This window comes from Siniperca chuatsi, linkage group LG22 (genome assembly GCF_020085105.1).
Source record: "Siniperca chuatsi isolate FFG_IHB_CAS linkage group LG22, ASM2008510v1, whole genome shotgun sequence".
NCBI lineage: Eukaryota > Metazoa > Chordata > Actinopteri > Centrarchiformes > Sinipercidae > Siniperca > Siniperca chuatsi.
Genome location: NC_058063.1, coordinates 17,544,594 through 17,562,745, shown reverse-complemented (window position 1 = coordinate 17,562,745; position 18,152 = coordinate 17,544,594). Strand labels below are relative to the sequence as shown.

The 18,152-nt window shown below is 43.5% G+C and overlaps 1 pseudogene; it reads left to right on the top strand.

Moving 5' to 3' along the window:
- Positions 1 to 9,382: 9,382 nt before the first annotated feature.
- Positions 9,383 to 13,512, top strand: LOC122869773 (annotated as a pseudogene).
- Positions 13,513 to 18,152: the final 4,640 nt, after the last annotated feature.

The window sequence follows — 18,152 nt, the reverse complement described above, 5'->3', positions numbered from 1 at the left end:
GTAAACTTCCCCAGATCCACTCTACCTATCTCTACACTCTCCATTGCTGGCTGTCATCTCAAATAAAGACATTTCAATCCATCTTGGTGTCCTCTGCCTGTTAGTGCGTGACAGATGTTTTCTCACAGGTTTTCGATTCACTTGCACGCAGGACCTGTACATACTTTTCAATCGAGTGATAAGCTTGACTAACTTTTCAACCACTTTTATGCAGCTTTTTCCAAGAAATACTGTATGAGCCTGCAGAACCTACATTTTAAAATTGAGACAGATTTAGATTCTAATCTTGACTTTAACCTGGTTAAATAAAGGATTTTGTTACAGATTTTTTGTCTTTTGTGTGCGACAACAGATTTAATCATCAGCATTTAATTTGCTTTTGACGTCAGTAAGATAGTTGTTGTTGTTGTAAAACCCTGCAAATCTATTTACATGCTGTTTTTTTTCCTGGTTCAAGGGTGTAGGACTCACTCAAAACTTCCCTGAGTTTCTACATGTCTGTGGTGTCTGCTTTGGTGATGTTGATTGCATAAAAAGTGGCAGACTGTTTAATTTATGCAACCTGATAATGCTTGTACAAATGGTTGTGACTCTGGTTAAGGACATACTGTACTGCTGATCTGAATGTACTACTGTGTCACAAGCACCAGGATCAAATTACATAATAGTGAATATGATATGTTTTGATGTGACAGGTGGTATTGTCAGTGCGGGTGAGAACAATACAGGTGTACTGACGTTTTTGAACTATCAGGCTTTTCCAAAAGCCGTCTCACCAATTGGACATGAATGCAAAGTGTCTGGGCAATCTTGATACTCAGGATTTAAATTCTAAATTCTCGGCTTTAACCTGGTTAAATAAAGGATTTTGTTTCAGATTGTTTGTCTTTTGTGTGCGACAACAGATTTAATCATTGACTCATTTGGTTTTGACATCAGTAAGACAGAGTTGTTCAAATCTATTTACATGCTGCTTTTACATGCTGTTTTTTCCTGGTTCAAGGGTGTAGGACTCACTCAAAACTTCCCTGAGTTTCTACATGTTCGTGTTGTCTGCTTTGGTGATGTTGATTCTATAAGAAGTGACAGACTGTTTAATTTATGCAGACTGATAATACTTGTTGCACCCTCTGTGGTGTCCATAGCTCTTTTTATTTATTGTCGGCCATTTTTGTTTAACTGTCTCAGTTTTTCTGGTTAATTCTAGTGAGGCTACACTGAGGACGGTGGTTGCTGTCTGTAGGAATATATTGCTGGTTTGGACATAAGGGCTTGCGTGATTGTTGTTGTTTCATTTTGTAGTCAAAGGTGTTCTTTAATTTAGCAGTTTTTTGGCCAAGTGATGGGTCAAAACATAATTTAACATGAATACTGAACTCACCTAATTTTTTACTGTGTATTGATAACTATCTGCTTCATTTGATTTTGTTGCTGTTGTTTCTCTCTCTTCTTCAGTTCTAACAAAAAGTGACCTGCTTGTTTCAAAAAGGGGGAAGTTTTTTAGCTAATGCTCGGTGGTATTTATCAAAAAAGGTTTTAATAATTATTAGTAGCCTAAAGGATTATTACCGGAAAGCAGCACAGCAGCAGTGCTCATAAAGCACAGCTAAATAAAGAATATGGTGAAATTACTTCCGGCACGATAAATCACTTAATTTTAACCTGTTGACATCACAGCTGGATATTAACACACATTTAAGTGATCTCAGATGTTTATTGCATGACTCATTTCTTAAATTAATCACTCTTACCGTTTCCTTGTTTGGCCATTGAACATGCCGTCTGATTCAGGTTTTTCTTTGAGCTTACCAGAAAACTGAGAGAAGAAAACATTCCTCAGAATACTTTTCACAATGTAGAGTTGTAGACTGTGTTCTTTAGCAAGCTTTTTAAAAAACTTGTTTAGATTTGTTAACTGACATTCAAAAGACATTTACTCAAGTACTGTACTTAAGAAGAATTTTGAGGTAATTTTGTACTGTCTACTGTACTGTCTTATATGCTTCTACTTCTTCTACTTAACTAAATTTTATATATATATATATATATATATATATATATATATATATATATATATATATATATATATATATATATATATATATATATATATATATATATATATATATATATATATATATATATATATATATATATATATATATATATATATATATATATATATATATATATATGATGGATTGCTATGAAATTTTGTAGAGACATTTGTGTTTCCCAGAGGACAAATCCTACTGACTTTGGTGATCCTCTGAATTTTAAGTGTGGGAAGAATGAAGATGGAAGGAGTACTTTGAAGAGTTAATGAATGAGGAAAATGAAAGGGAACGAAAAGTAGAAGAGGTGACTGGTGTGGAGCAGGAAGTAGCAAAGATTAGCAAGAGTGAAGTGAGGAGGACGTTGAAGAGGATGAACAGTGGAAAGGCATTTGGTCCTGATGACATACCTGTGGAGGTATGGAAGTGTCTAGGAGAGGTGGCAGTAGAGTTTCTGACTAGTTTGTTTAACAAGATCTTGGAGAGTGAGAGGATGCCCGATGAATGGAGAAGTGTACTGTGCCAATTTTTAAGAACAAGGGAGATGTGCAGAGCTGTGGCAACTACAGAGGAATAAAGCTGATGAGCCATACAATGAAGTTGTGGGAAAGAGTAGTGGTAGCTAGGCTAAGGGCAGAGGTGACAGCATTATGGTTTCATGCCTAGAAAGAGTACAACAGATGCAGTATTTGCTTTGAGGATGCTGATGGAGAAGTACAGAGAAGGTCATAGGGAGTTGCATTGTGTCTTCGTAGATTTAGAGAAAGCGTATGACAGGGTGCCAAGAGAGAAGCTGTGGTATTATATGAGGAAGTCTGGAGTGGCAGAGAAGTATGTTAGAGTGGTGCAGGACATGTATGAGAGCTGTAAGACTGTGGTGAGGTGTGCTGTAGGTGTGACAGAGGAGTTCAAGGTGGAGGTGGGTTTGCATCAAGGATTGGCTCTCTGTTTACACCCCCCCCTCTGCTAACCTGGCATCGGCGTGCAACACCATTCACACCGCCATAGCACAACTACAGACTCAACACCCGAGTGCACTCATATTAATCTTGGGTGACTTCAACCATGTCAGTGTTTCAACAACACTGAATAATTTCACCCAGTATGTGAGTTGTCCTACTAGAGAGGCGAGGACACTTTACCTGCTGTATGCTAACCTTAAGGACGCATACAGCTCTTCCCCCCTCCCCCCTCTGGGTAGGTCAGACCACAACCTGGTTTACCTTAAACCCTGCTACGTGCCTCTGGTTAAAAGGCAGCCCGCGACCACAAGGACAGTGAGGAGATGGTCAGGGGAGGCCTATGAGACGCTGCAGGAATGTTTTGAGGTGACAAACTGGGATGCACTCTGTGAGCTTCATGGAGATGACATTGACGGGCTCACTGAGTGCATTACTGGCTACATTAACTTCTGTGTGGACTGCAATGTCCCAACCAAGATGGTCCATTGTTATCCAAATAACAAACCCTGGGTAACAAAGGACATCAAGGACATCCTGAATGCCAAAAGGAGGGCCTTTACTGATGGTAATAGGGAGGAGGTGAGGGCAATCCAGGTCGACCTGAGGGTGAAAATCAGGGAGGCCAAGGAGAAGTACAAGAGGAAGCTGGAGCGGAAACTCCAGCAGAACAACATGAGAGAGGTCTGGAGCGGCATGAAGACCATTACTGTCTTCAGACCGACTGGCAACAGAAGAGTTGAAGGCAGCTTGGACAGGGCCAACCTGTTCTTTAACAGATTTGACACACCGGCTCCTGCTCATCACCCCTCTAACTCAGCTGCTGTCGGCCCTCAGGCTCTTCAGAGTACTCTGCTCCCCCCTCCCCATCAGGCTAACAGCCCTCTTCACACTGACGATTCCCCCCCTCCCCCACCTGTAACTTCTGCTGTGTGCCTGACTACTGACCAGGTGAGAGGACAGCTGATGAAACTCCATTCAAAAAAGGCTGCAGGCCCCGATGGCGTTAGCCCCGGGGTGCTAAAAGCCTGTGCCCCCCCAGCTATGTGGAGTCCTTGTCATGAACATGTCTTCAACCTGAGCCTGAGTCTTCAAAGGGTCCCTGTTCTGTGGAAGACATCTTGCCTCGTTCCTGTGCCAAAGACGCCGCGTCCCAGTGGCTCCAAGGACTACTGACCTCCCACATAATGAAGACCCTGGAGAGACTAGTGCTGGAACAGCTGCGGCCCATGGTCAGACCCCTCCTGGACCCCCTTCAGTTCGCCTACCAACCCCGACTGGGAGTTGAGGACGCCATCATCTTCCTGCTAAACCGCATCCACACTCACTTGGACAAGCCGGCAAGCATGGTGAGGATCATGTTTTTTGACTTCTCCAGTGCTTTCACTACCATCCGGCCTGCCCTGCTGGGTGAGAAGACCAAGAACACTCAAGCTGTTTACAGGAAGGGCCAGAGCAGCCTCTATTTTCTGAGGAGGCTGAGGTCCTTCAACATCTGCCGGACAATGCTGAAGATGTTTTATGAGTCTGTGGTAGCCAGTGCTATCCTGTATGCTGTTGCATGCTGGGGCAGCAGGTTGAAGGTAGCGGACGCCAACAGACTCAACAAACTGATCCGTAAGGCCAGTGACATTGTGGGGGTGGAGCTGGACTCTCTGGCGGTGGTGTCAGAGAGGAGGATGCTGGCCAAACTACATGCCATCTTGGACAGTGTCTCCTGCCCACTCCATGACGTGCTGCAAAGGAGCACCTTCAGCGGAAGACTCATCCCCCCAAAAAGCACCACAGAGCGCCACAGGAAGTCATTCCTGCCTGTGGCCATCAAACTATTTAACTCCTCCCTCTAAGTGTTAGTCTGTATCACCCTAGGTCACTAAACTGGACATTGATCATTACATCTCTGCCATACTTGAATAATTGTGCAATATTCTGTGTATTACTCCCGTGCAATATTTAGTTTTCCTATGTTAGTTTTTCCTATTTATTGATATTGATATTATATACCTCCATTACTGCTGTGCAATATCTTAATAATCTCAATAAGCTACACTTAACTTGACAGTACATGCATCACTACTTATTTCTCATATTATTACATTGTATTATTATACTGTATTATCATCATCAACCGGTAAACCCACTTGGTACTTCACACTTATTTTATCTTATACTTATACCCACCTGGTACTTAATTTATTTTCTGACCTGATTTTATAGTGTTTTTATAGTGTATTGTATTATATTTTTTGCTAGTACTTTCTCCTGTGTGCACTGACGTAAAGGCGAGCTGCTGTAACAAAGAGTTTCCCTTTGGGGATCAATAAAGTATTTCTGATTCAGAAGAATGAAAGGAAAGGTGTTCAAGACGGTGGTGAGACCAGCGATGTTGTACAGCTTAGAGACAGTGGCACGGAAGAAAAGAAAAGAGGCAGAGCTGGAGGTAGCAGACCTTAAGATGTTGAGGTTCTCTTTGGGAGTGACGAGGATGGACAGGATCAGGAGTGAGTGCATCAGAGGGACAGCTCATGTTAGATGTTTCGGAGATAAAGTCAGAGAGGCCACATTGAGGTGGTTTGGACATGTTCAGAGGAGAGACTGTGAATATATTGGTAGAAGGATGCTGAGGTTGGAGCTGCCAGGCAGGAGGTCTAGAGGAAGACCAAAGAGGAGATTTATGGATGTAGTGAGAGAGGACATGAAGTTAATTGGTGTGAGTGAAGAGGATGCAGAGGACAGGGTTAGATGGAGGCACATGATTCGCTGTGGCGACCCCTAAAATGGAACAGCCGAAAGGAAAAGAAGATTTCCATTTTATGCTACTTTCCACTTCAGAGACACATATTGTACTTCTTACTCTATTACATTTATTTGACAGCAATAGTTACTACTTACTTTGCAGGTTAAAGGAATAATTTGACTCATTCACTTTGTTGATAAATAGGATAAAAAGTAGTTAAAGTTAGCTCCACCTCGAACAGATTTCACCACTGTTAATTATACAAAAGAGATTCAGTTGAATGCATTGTGAGTCAATTACTCCACTTCTGATTGTGAGTGGGTGTGTGTGTGGATGATTCAAAATCTATTTCTACTATGTCGACTGCAGTAGAGCACAGGTGTGTACATGTGCTCGCAACTACCAATCAGATTCAAGACTACAGTTGATTAAGAAAGATGTGTGTCTGTCTCTACCCTGCTGCTGGTGTGTGGTGTGTGTGTGTTTGGGTGTCTGTTGTGTGTGTAGTAGTGTAAGAAAATAGTCTGTACATGAATTAAAAAAAAACTTTTATTGTATTAACTTTATTTCATGGTTTTTGTTAAGGGATTTTGCAGTAATGCAAAAACTGCACATTTAGACAAAGAATTATGCAATTTATCCTTTTTCATCAGCTCAAACACAAAAGCTGCTGTTAATGAAATATGAGAGTCTCAGTGGTGGAATGTAATTTGCTAAAATACAGGACCTAAAATGGCTATAGTCAATATTATCTATAATAACAATGCACCAAATGACTATGTGAAAGGGGTCGCTTGTAGTGATGAAACTACAAAAATGTATCACCTGAATCTGCAGCTCCCCTCGACTTTACAGAATTTTATAACAACTTTCAGTTCGCTGTTTATCTGTTCGGCAGGCAACTTTACTGTTTTGCTTCATTCTCATCGCTCTCGTAGCGAGAAAGCTCTGAAACCCCACTGTACACTACCTGCTTAGCACCAAATGGCAGACAGACACAGTTAGAGACAAGCTGGTGAACATAGTGGAGCATTTAGCAGCTAAAGAGCCAGATATTTCCCTCAGGAGTTGGTGGAGACCAAAAACAGAGCTAAAAGAGAGTGAATATTCATCAGGGGGCGAGAAACATGACTCCACATGAACATCAATGATGCTCCGTAATTGCTGGATGTGTAAATAAGCAACTGTTTGCTAACAAGTTCATCATGTCACGTTAGATTTTACAAACAAAACAAATGATCATCTTATGAAATATGATGAACTGTTATACATTAAACTACCCAACAGTATATAAACTAGCTCCATCCTGACCAAAGGCAACATAAAACTGCTACTGACACATTGATGCATCAGTCATAATAATTCAGTATTATAATATATAAGAGTAAAACACTGTCACAGGAGTTGTTTCTGAATTATGACTATTTTACTTTTGACTTTCAGTACATTTGCTCATAATACTTTTACGTGAAATCATTTCTAGTACATTACTTTTTGGTTTTATATTGCAGTATTGTTACGTTGACTCAAGTAAAGGATCTGAGTAGTGAGAGAGTAAGCAGAGAGCAAAGAGGTGATACATAGAATATATATCTTAAGTTGCACAGTTGAGAACTGGTATTCATCCTCTGGTTTGCAAACAATATTAGAAGGAAAACAGATTGTGTGAGCTGTGTGGTTTGGGAGACGTGGAAAATTAGTTGCATTTTCTTTTAGGATGATTTAAGAGTTAATTTTCCATGAAATGGCTCAAAAAAGAGAAAAAAGCTGCAATATTCTGGTGAACAGATGATAAACAATTGGAATGGGTGTTTTATTTTGAAGTGTTTAAGTTTGCCAACATAGGAAAAGGCAAGATGGACTATATAATAAATATTTATTAAGACTTCTCCTGTATTAAATAGTAAATGTTTTTTGTTTGTGATTGATGAATTTTGTTGAAGACAATGAACGTCTGAAGATATGACTGTGAAAGTTATTAGAGTAGGTTTTCGATCTTTTTGGACTTTTCTTTCTCTGTAGTATTGTATGATTTGTTTGTGGTGTCTTGTAAGTCCAGAGTTGTCTGTTTGTGTGTGTGTGTGTGTGTGTGTGCGCGTGTGTGACCTCTCAAAGGCGTTCTAGAATCCATTCTAGAATCCATGACTCATCAGCAGCACATAGTTCCCCACATTCAGGATCAAAGCACACATCAGAAACTGCTGAATACAGTACGCATCCTAGAAAATGGAAGAACCACAAAAAAGTGCCGTATCTCAAGAAGATACACCAGAGGATTGCCTACAGAAGCAAATCAACTCTGGGGACACCATGGACCGATCTCAAACATCCCCGAGTCTGCTGATCCTTCTGCCTCTGGCTGTGATTCGACAACCGAGGCAGAAAGTGAGACCCAGCTCCGGTGGTTTGTTACCCTGCTGACGACGAGAGTGTTGATTAAGTGTCACGCTCTCCAGAACCGCAGCCAGGAGGAGTGGGTCTCCCACATCAGACACCTGGTAAACCAGACGATGGAGGGACTCACTGTCACTGAAGGCTTCTGCCCGGAGGTGAAGAACACCAAGAGAGTCTGCAAGGCTGTGGTGAAGGACCTGCAGAAGAAGTTCTGCGGGAGGCGCCTGCTGGAGTCTGTAATAGTATTACAGGATCCAGTTGTGGACGCAGCCCTCGTCCAGTCTTTGCAGGCTCAAATCAAAGACTTTCCTGCTTGGCTCGCAAAGAAAGCTGCCTCCCGCAGTTCCTGGAAGGATGTGCTCCAGGCCGTTGCTTTCCACGTATGTTTAATAGCTGCATTTGTTCTAATTGCTCTCATTATATAAAGCAGCACACCAGCAGCCGCAGGTGGAGGAGGTTTGCAACATTGCAGCAATGTCCACAGTCAGAAGACTATAGGGCCGCACAGTGGCTCAGTTGTTAACACTGTGGCCCCACAGAATCAAGGTCAGGGTCACACCGGCCCCGACTCTTGTTGCTGTGTGGAGTTTCTCCCTGTGTCGGCGTGGGTTTACTCCGGGTGCTCCGGTTTCCTCCCACACTCTCAGTTTGGACAATAAAAATGTTTAACTGTATTTCTGATGTCAGAGGAACTTCTTCTTAAATTAGAGTCATAAGACAGTGTGGATTAGCTGACCTTGACACACACACACACACACACACACACATAGTAATAAAAACTTAATTAATTTATTCTCATATCTCTGGACTGATTTCAAGATGGAAAAATTGCCCAAACTTTGCCTGTATAATGTGAAATAACTTAAATAAAAAGGGAATAATACATATTAAATCAGGATACACTCACATGGTCCACAAGAAGAGCACATGGCACATTGTAGTTTGCTGACATTTTTGTACATGTTATTATTATCTCAGGTGGTTTTCTACATTTTCCACACACACATTTATTATCCTGAGCAATTAGATGATCACATTTTGGCTTTTGCTCAAACATGTACACAGCTGGAAATTATGACACAGTATGTTACAGTAAGACGACAAAACTTTGTACACTTTCCTGAAACAACTTTGCTCCAGCTGAGCACGACGATGTGACCTCAGGGTAAAATTTACAGAACACGGTGTAGCCAAAGCAGCAGACAAATACCTGACTGAATGAGTGATGTTCTAAAACCTGCAGGGAGGAGCTAAACGGTAAACAGACAGAGTGACTAACCCACTGCAAACAGGCAGTGACTGTGAGTGAGTATATAAACTTCCTGCACTCTGCATCTGCAGTATGTGCTGCATCTGTGAGGACAATCAGGACACTCGACATGACAACCCAAACAGGTAAGAGGGTTGACTACTGCAACAAGAAAAGTGTAGAACGTAGAATTCATTACATTAATGGTATCTATGATTAGAAATAACTAAGGACTGACCAAATAAAACAGGCTTTATGGCATTAGTTTAATCTTTATTCAGATTTTTCCAGGTGATCATAATTACTAAAGACTTAAATGTTGTAAATAACAGTGATATGACAGATATATAAAGTATATAAGACAAGGATTCTGCAACTTCTACTTTTATTGCAATATTTGCAATCGTTATTTAGTTACTTGAAATCCTTTGTCATTAAGTGTTTGATTTTTCTAACTTCTGTCTTTGCAACATGTTGCAAGCTACAAAGAATAATTTTGCCAAACTTTGGTCTACACAATTTGATTTATTATTTAAACACCTATAGTGACCACTAAGTAGTCACCTAAATCTACTAACTGTCTAACAGAGCTGGCAATGAGTAGCAGTGTCTGATGAATTGAATAGCTGTTTTAGAGCGATCCACTATTTCTTGGCAAGCACCAACTGGTCATTAAATTATCACCAGCTATGTTAATATTATTATTATAGTGCTCATTTATTTGTAGCATGCAATGAGCAGCGTTTTGAGGAGTAGCTTAATATTGGTCAGTGTTAGATTTATCTGTCTTATTCAAAACAATTCGTCATCGGTGTGGTGCAATCCTGAGAAGCTCTATTTTCCTTGTGTCATTGTCATTAATTGCAAATCATTCTGATGCTATGACAAGTGAGTAATAGTGAGTATCTGTTTCCCTGTGTTCCATGTTTAAGTAATATAATGTGTTTTTTCCAGCCAGGAACATGGCCTCCGTGCCGTATGATGTGCAGTTCAGGTGCTGCATCTGTCTGGACACCTACAACAACCCTGTCTCCATCCCATGTGGACACAACTTTTGCCTGGACTGCATCGAAGGCTTCTGGGACATGAAGGACAAGTCGGAGTGTCCGCTGTGCAAAAGAGACATTCAGAAAACGTCCAGAACTCAGGATCAACCGAGGATTTGCTGAAATCATTGAAATCTTTACAAGGTTTGTTTTGAATCTCTTTATTACTTTTTGAAGCATTCTGGTTCTTTCGGATGATTGCAAATCATATAAAAAAGCTAAATATTTGAATTGAATTGAGATTTAACAGAAGTGAATTCAAATCAAAAGGTCTCTGCTGCCCACAAAAACACAAGAGGAGGATGTCGACGTTGTGAAACATTCCCCAAACCAACTCTTCGAGGCTGACGAAGTTCCCTGTGACATCTGCCAGGGAAACGAGTCAACAGCGGTCAAGTCGTGCCTCGTGTGTCAGGTGTCTTACTGTGAGCTTCACCTCACACCACACCTGAGGGATCCAGCCCTGCAGAGACACCGGCTGACGGATCCGGCCACCTTCCCCACCGGTCAGCTCTGCAGAAATCACAACAAGCCGCTGACGATGTTCTGCAAGAACGACCAGACGCCTGTGTGCGTGAGTTGCACAGAGAGGCACCATAAACACCATGAGACCGTCCCCATGGAGAAGGAGAGCAAGAGGATCAAGGTGAGGAAAAGTTTATTTTATTGTTTCTGTATTTTGTCATTTTTAAGTGAGAAAATAAACTCAGTCACCCAGTCAACATATTTTCCCTTGAAGCCATTAAACCAAAATGTTATATCTTCTAACCTTTTGCAGATGCATTTGAGGGAGACGAAGGCCGACATTCAACAGATGATCCACGCCAGACTGAGCAAAATGGAGCAGATAAAAATTCAGTGGATCTCAGCAAAGTAAGGCCGGCATTGTTGTCTGGATGCATGTTCAAAAAGAGTTAACTGCTCAGGTGTGTCTGTTTTTATCTGTAAATTTACATGTTCTATTGTTTCAATCGACAGAAAATCACAGAGAGAGATACAGAGCAGCGCTCAGGTCTGCACCCTGCTGATAACCGCCATTGAGAGACAACAGGCCGGGCTGGTCGAGGAGCTCGAGGAGAGGCAGGGAGAAGCTGAGAGGAGAGCCGAGGAGCTGCTGGTCGAGCTGGAGCAGGAAATCAACCAACTGCAGACGAGGAGCAGCGAGCTGCAGCACCTGGAGCTCACTCAGCACCCTCTTCACCTCCTACAGGTTAGATACCTGAACTGCATTTCAACATTTCTGTGCTGCGTCAGCATTTCAAGAACTCATGAGAAACCCCATGTGTCTTCCCTATTTTAGAGCTTCCCATCTCTAAGTAAACTCCCATCCACTAAAGACTGGTCTGAGGTGGCAGTCCACTCAGATAACTGCATGGGGACAGTGAGGAGAGCTGTCTCTAAGCTGGTGGACATCTGCCAGGAACTTGGGAACAAACTGTCTGCAGAAGGTCAGTAGTCTTTTGGCTGAAAATCTTTATCTACTTCACAAAATGACCAAAGATTCGAGCGATAGATTGTGAAAATCAATGCATGAAATCAACCTTTTCGTTCTCCGTTTTTGCAGAAGCAGACAAGATGGATCAATATGCAGGTATGTTCACAATCATACATCCATTGCTTATTTCAATAACCTAGTTTAACCTTTATTAGTACCCTTTTTTATTATCCGACTCACTGTTTTTCTTCTTTGTTTCTGCAGTCGATGTCACTCTGGACCCCGAGACTGCTTCAGGCTGGCTGGTCCTGTCTCCAGACAGAAAGAAGGTATTGTCTGATCGTACGATCATTGACTTAAATGTGTGAAGAGCACAGTCGCCTTAGGAAACTAATAGTTCTTCAGAATAGTTTCTCACATTTAAGACTGTAAAGACAGCAGGACATGTAAAACATGATAAGGCAATTAATTGGTAGCGGTGACAACGACAATGTTGCTAATCAGGCCAATGTTCAATATGATGAAGATGACGATGATAACCATGATTTCATTGATCCACAGGTGAGCCTCAGCAGCCAGAAGGCCCCGCTCCCAGACAATCCTCAGCGATTTGACTCCTGCGTCTGCGTTTTGGGGAAACAAAGCTTCACATCTGGAAGACGCTACTGGGTGGTTCAGGTAGGAGCTCAGAAACAAGAAAACACACTTTAAGCTCAAAATTTTCAGTTGGAGTAACACATTACATTTAACATGATACTGTACAGAAAAAGCCTAAAAATAATTTTCCGCTGTCATATGCATGTCTGAGCTGGTTGTTTGAAAGTGTTTGGTGTGTCTGACTTTGTATTTTGTACGTTGTGTTTCAGGTTGGAGATAAAACTGACTGGGATCTTGGAGTGGCTAGAGAGTCCATCAACAGGAAGGGGGCCATCACTATTCGTCCCGACAGCGGTTACTGGGCGATCTGCCGGCTAAAAGGTGGCAGTCTCAGCGCCTGCGCGGCCCCTCCGTCACCCTCAAATGCCAGGAAACCCCCAGAAAGTCGGTATCTTCCTGGACTACGAGGAAGGGTCGGTGTCTTTCTACGACGCAGAAGCAAAGACACTCATTTACGCTACAGCGGGTGTCACTTCTCTGAGCCTCTCTACCCATACTTTAACCCCTGTGTTCAAGAAAATGGAAAGAACTCCGCCCGCTCATTATCTGTCCTCTTGAGGGAAGGGTCAGGGAAGGACAGGACATAATCATTGAGTCAGATGTGTGATGTGCCATTAGAAAGGATGATGTTAAAAACAGATATTTTTGTTCTTTTTTTAGATCAAGAACATTTTTGAACCTATTTTGGTTTAAACACATTTATTGTACTGTAACAGTATTCGACACTGACCTGCAACAGGCCGAAATTCATCAGTTATTTCTGTTTTTAATAACACAGCAACACTCTGCGGAATACATGATGCTATTTCTCACAACATGAATTGTTTTCTTTGAATCTTTATTATTGTTATTGTTCTTTCTTTGAATAAAATGCTTTAAATATTGTTGAAGGCATTGCAAAACTTTATTCCATAGCCTAAATGGGCTGTGAGATACAAACTGTGAAACTGAAAATAAAAGTCATGTTTTGAAATATAAAAACTGTGAAAATGTGTCATTTTGAATTCTCGCCCATTTAAGGACAATTCGTTTGTCGTTTTTGTATGTATTTAACATAAGTTTAAATTCTGCTTAAGTATTTTTTAACTATTTATAGTATATGTTTAATTAATGATGACTTCATTATTTTGCAATTTGTATAAGCTACAACATTAATAGATGTTTCAGCTGCAAAGTGTCACAGACACGCCAGGCTCCACTATCAATTAATCACACACCTGCACCCTATCACACTCCTGCTCCCCATCAGCACCTAATCACAGCCAGGAAAAAAGTACATCACTCACCTCAGCCTGTTGTCCGATCTCATTTTACGAAGTACTCTACATGGGATTCTCTACGACTCCTATATTCCACTTCAGCGTGTTTCCCCGTCTCCGTACGTCATCGTCTGGTTGTGAGCTTACCTGCATACCTGTCTGCTCTGGCTGTAACCCAATAAAGATCCATCTGTTTCTGTATCGGTGTCTCCTGCCTGTCTGTCCGTAACAGAAGATCGTACCCACACCGAAGGATTACAGCCCGAGCTCCACGGACCCCATTCAAGAGCAGGTGGATTGTCTCCGTTGGTACTCTCCACCAATCCACCCACACCCACTCCAGTCATCACTTCCGTTGCAGCAGCCAGCACCCCCTGCAGGATGGCAGCAGCTCCTCGCCCCCGGACTCTCCGCCGGGCCGCAGCAGCTCCCCGGACTCCCTGCTGGATCGCAGTCGACTCCCTTCTCGGCTGGATCGCAGCAGCTCCCCGGACTCCCTGCTAGATCGCATTCGACTCCTTCCCCGGCTGGATCACAGCAGCTCCTCAGACTCCCTGCTATATCACAGTCGCCTCCTTTCTCGGTTGGATCGCGGCACACCGCAGGACCGACTGCTGGGTCGCAACAAGCTGCTGAACCATCGGCTGGGTCACAGCAGCAGCCGTACCCTCCTTCTCGGCCAGAGTGGCAGGATCCGGACTCTTGGACACCACTGGTCCAGCTCGCTCCTCTGCCAGTCATCCCATCACCGGCTCACTGTCCGGCTGCTCCGTCGCCAGCTCCCTGTCCTGCTGCTCAATCGACCCCTGATCTGGTTCGCCAGCCTCCAGATGGCTCCCGCCTTCACTGCAGGCCTCCAGCGGGTTCCCGCCTTCGCCGCCAGGTTCCAGAGGGTCCCCACCTTCGCCGCCAGGTTCCAGAGGGTCGCCGCCTTCGTCTTCACCTCAAGCCTCCAGAGGGTCCCCACATTCGTCTTCGCCGCCAGCCTCCAGAAGGTCCCAGCCTTCATCTTCGGCGCCGGCCTCCTATGACTCTCTGTCCCCCCTCTGCCAGTCATCCCGTCACTGGCTCGCTGTCCGGCTGCTCCGTCGCCAGCTCCCTGTCCCGCTGCTCCATCGACCCCTGATCTGGTTCGCCGGCCTCCAGATGGCTCCCGTGGTCGCCGCAAACCTCCAGGGGGTTTCCTGCATTTCCTTATGTACAGTATACGTTTAGAATCTAAGTACACAAAACAACATTAGTATAATCTCTTTAAATTAGTTTTTACACAATACACTTATAGTCGGTACAGAAATTTACAAGAATAATATAAATATGTGGTGAAGATAAACATGTATCTAATGTCGGAAACAATAATGTATTCATGAGGTTAAAAAAAAACACTTTTGCCCAACCTTACCTGTACAAATTGTTTTGACTCTGGTTAAGGACATACTGTACTGCTGATCTGAATGTACTGAATGTACTACTGTGTCACAAGCACCAGGATCAACTTACATAATAGTGAATATGATATGTTTTGAGAAGTGACAGGTGGTATTGTCAGTGCGGGTGAGAACAATACAGGTGTACCGACGTTTTTGATCAGGTTTTTCCAAAAGCCGTCTCACCAATTGGACATGAATGCAAAGTGTCTAGGCAATCTTGATACTCAGGATTTAAATGAAAATATCAGTGTTTGTTTTACAGGTATGTGTGTTGTCAAATAGGACTATTTAGGTTTCGGTGCTGTCTGTGTATGTGCTGTTAGGCTTCGACCGTGACGCATACCTGTCAGGACTCCCTAAAGACTTGGTATTTCAGCCAGGGGTGTTGCTCTGTTTTGTGTCTGTTGGAAGCTTTCCTTTCTTGTGTTCACTCACTCACTCACTCCCTACAGTACTGGCTTTACAGATTCCTCCCACCTATTTTTTGGATTTGTTTTGGTTATTTTGTTGTAAATAAATTACTTTATTATTTAGTATACCCCAGTGTTTCCTGTTTTTTGTCCCAGTCTAAGAGCTGGGCTGTGACAGTGTAATACAACAGCAGTAGTATTCCTATATATATATATATATATATATATATATATATATATATATATATATATATATATATATATATACAGTGTGTGATCCAGTGTGGGTCCTTAGGCAAGACCCTTCACGCTGCTGCCTACCTCATGATGATGATGAGTGACAATGGAATATATGACATGCAGGCTCAGATGTCGCCCAGCCAAACAAGGTCTCCGTCAGGTGTTGGGGAACCAGGGCATCGAGACGACAAATGGGCTACTGGAACACGACGGAGATGGGCGAGATGCGATAATAAGGCTCTGTTGGAATGCTACTACTCCAGTAACCCTAGTCAGAGGGGTTACATGCACAGGATGTGAGATGAATGGTTACTTCGAAACCCACAATCAAGGCTTACAGCGAAGCAATTAGTAGCTCAGTGTTCCAACATCCACAAGCGGCAACTGCTATCACAACTTGAGATTGACGAGATACAACACAAATGCTACGGCAAGGGGGAGCCAGGACTACAGGTCAGAGGGGAGCAACCAGCAGCTCCCCAACCAGAGATTGGGTACGAAGCCCCAAGAGAAATCACGCTGAACGAGGCAGCGACTGACCTGAAAGATAAGATCATGGCGAGGATGAATACAAGGCAACCCCGACGCCAACTACAACGGCTAAGTGAAGTACCATCAGAAAGTCTCCTAGAAGATGTGAATGCAGCATTGAGAGCGATCCCTACCACAACCATCACTGAAACCAATGAGCTGATATACGCCTCAGCAGCAGTGATCCTAGAGATGCTTGGCTACAAGAGCAACCATGGGAGCCATGAGAGACAGTACCCACCATGGAAACGAAGGTTGGAGGCAAAAATCAAGGAGGCCCGGAGAGAAGTGAGCCAACTGACAGAGGCTGAGAGAGGTGCAATGAGAAAGCAAGTACCCAAGAAGTACAACCAGATGCCCATACCTGAAGCACTCGAAACTGCCAAACAAAGGCTCCAAGCCTTGGCCATCCGCCTAAAGAGATACACGAGAGATAATGAAGCCAGAAGAATAAACCGGCTGTTCGCAACTCAACCTGCGAAAGTGTACGCTCAATGGCAGGGTAATAACAGCAGAGCAGACCCACCAAGGCTGGAAACGGAGCAGTACTGGAAAAGTATATGGGAGAGGGAGGCATCACACAACAGTGATGCACAGTGGCTGGCGGCTCTGAGAAAGGACCACAGCAACCTCCCTGAACAGAATCCAGTCACCATCACAGCGGCAGACATCCAAGAAAGAGTCTCAGGTATGAAGAACTGGACAGCACCGGGCCCTGACAGGATCCACACCTACTGGCTAAAGAAGCTCACTGCACTCCATGAGCGCCTAGCAGCACAAATGAACCAGCTGCTAAGAGATGGGACGCACCCTGAATGGCTTACCGAAGGCGCACAATCCTGATCCTGAAGGATCCCGCAAAGGGTACAGTCCCATCCAACTATCGGCCAACAACCTGTCTCTCCACAACATGGAAGCTCATGTCAGGCATCATCGCGGCTAAGATAAGTGGACACATGGATCAATACATCAACAAAGCACAGAAGGGCATTGGTAGAGGAACCAGAGGAGCCAAACACCAACTCCTGGTTGACAGAACAGTCACCCAAGACTGCAGAGCCCGACACACCAACCTGTGCACTTCCTGGATTGATTACAAGAAAGCATATGACTCAATGCCGCACACATGGATCACTGAATGCTTAGAGATGTACAACATCAACAGGACTCTAAGAGACTTCATTGCAAACTCGATGAGGCTGTGGAAAACCACCCCTGAGGCCAATGGCAAGCCACTTGCACAAGTATCCATCAAATGTGGCATATACCAAGGAGATGCTCTGTCCCCACTGCTGTTCTGCATAGGTCTGAACCCCCTCAGCCAAATAATCAACAAGACTGGCTATGGATACCGACTCAGGAACGGGGCCACCATCAGTCACCTCCTCTACATGGATGACATCAAGCTATACGCTAAGAGCGAGCGGGACATCGACCCACTGAGCCACACCACCAGGATCTACAGCTCTGACATTGGGATGTCATTCGGGCTTGAGAAGTTCAGTCGAATGGTGACAAAGAGAGGGAAGGTAGTCCAAACAGAAGGGGTCTCACTCCCAGAAGGAACAATAGCAGACATTGAGGATGGTTACAAGTACCTTGGAATACCACAGGCAAATGGCAACCTCGAAGAGGCGACAAGGAAGACAGCAACGGCCAAATACCTCCAACGAGTAAGGCAAGTCCTAAGAAGTCAGCTCAATGGCAAGAACAAGGCCCAGGCAATAAACAGCTACGCCCTGCCAGTGATCAGA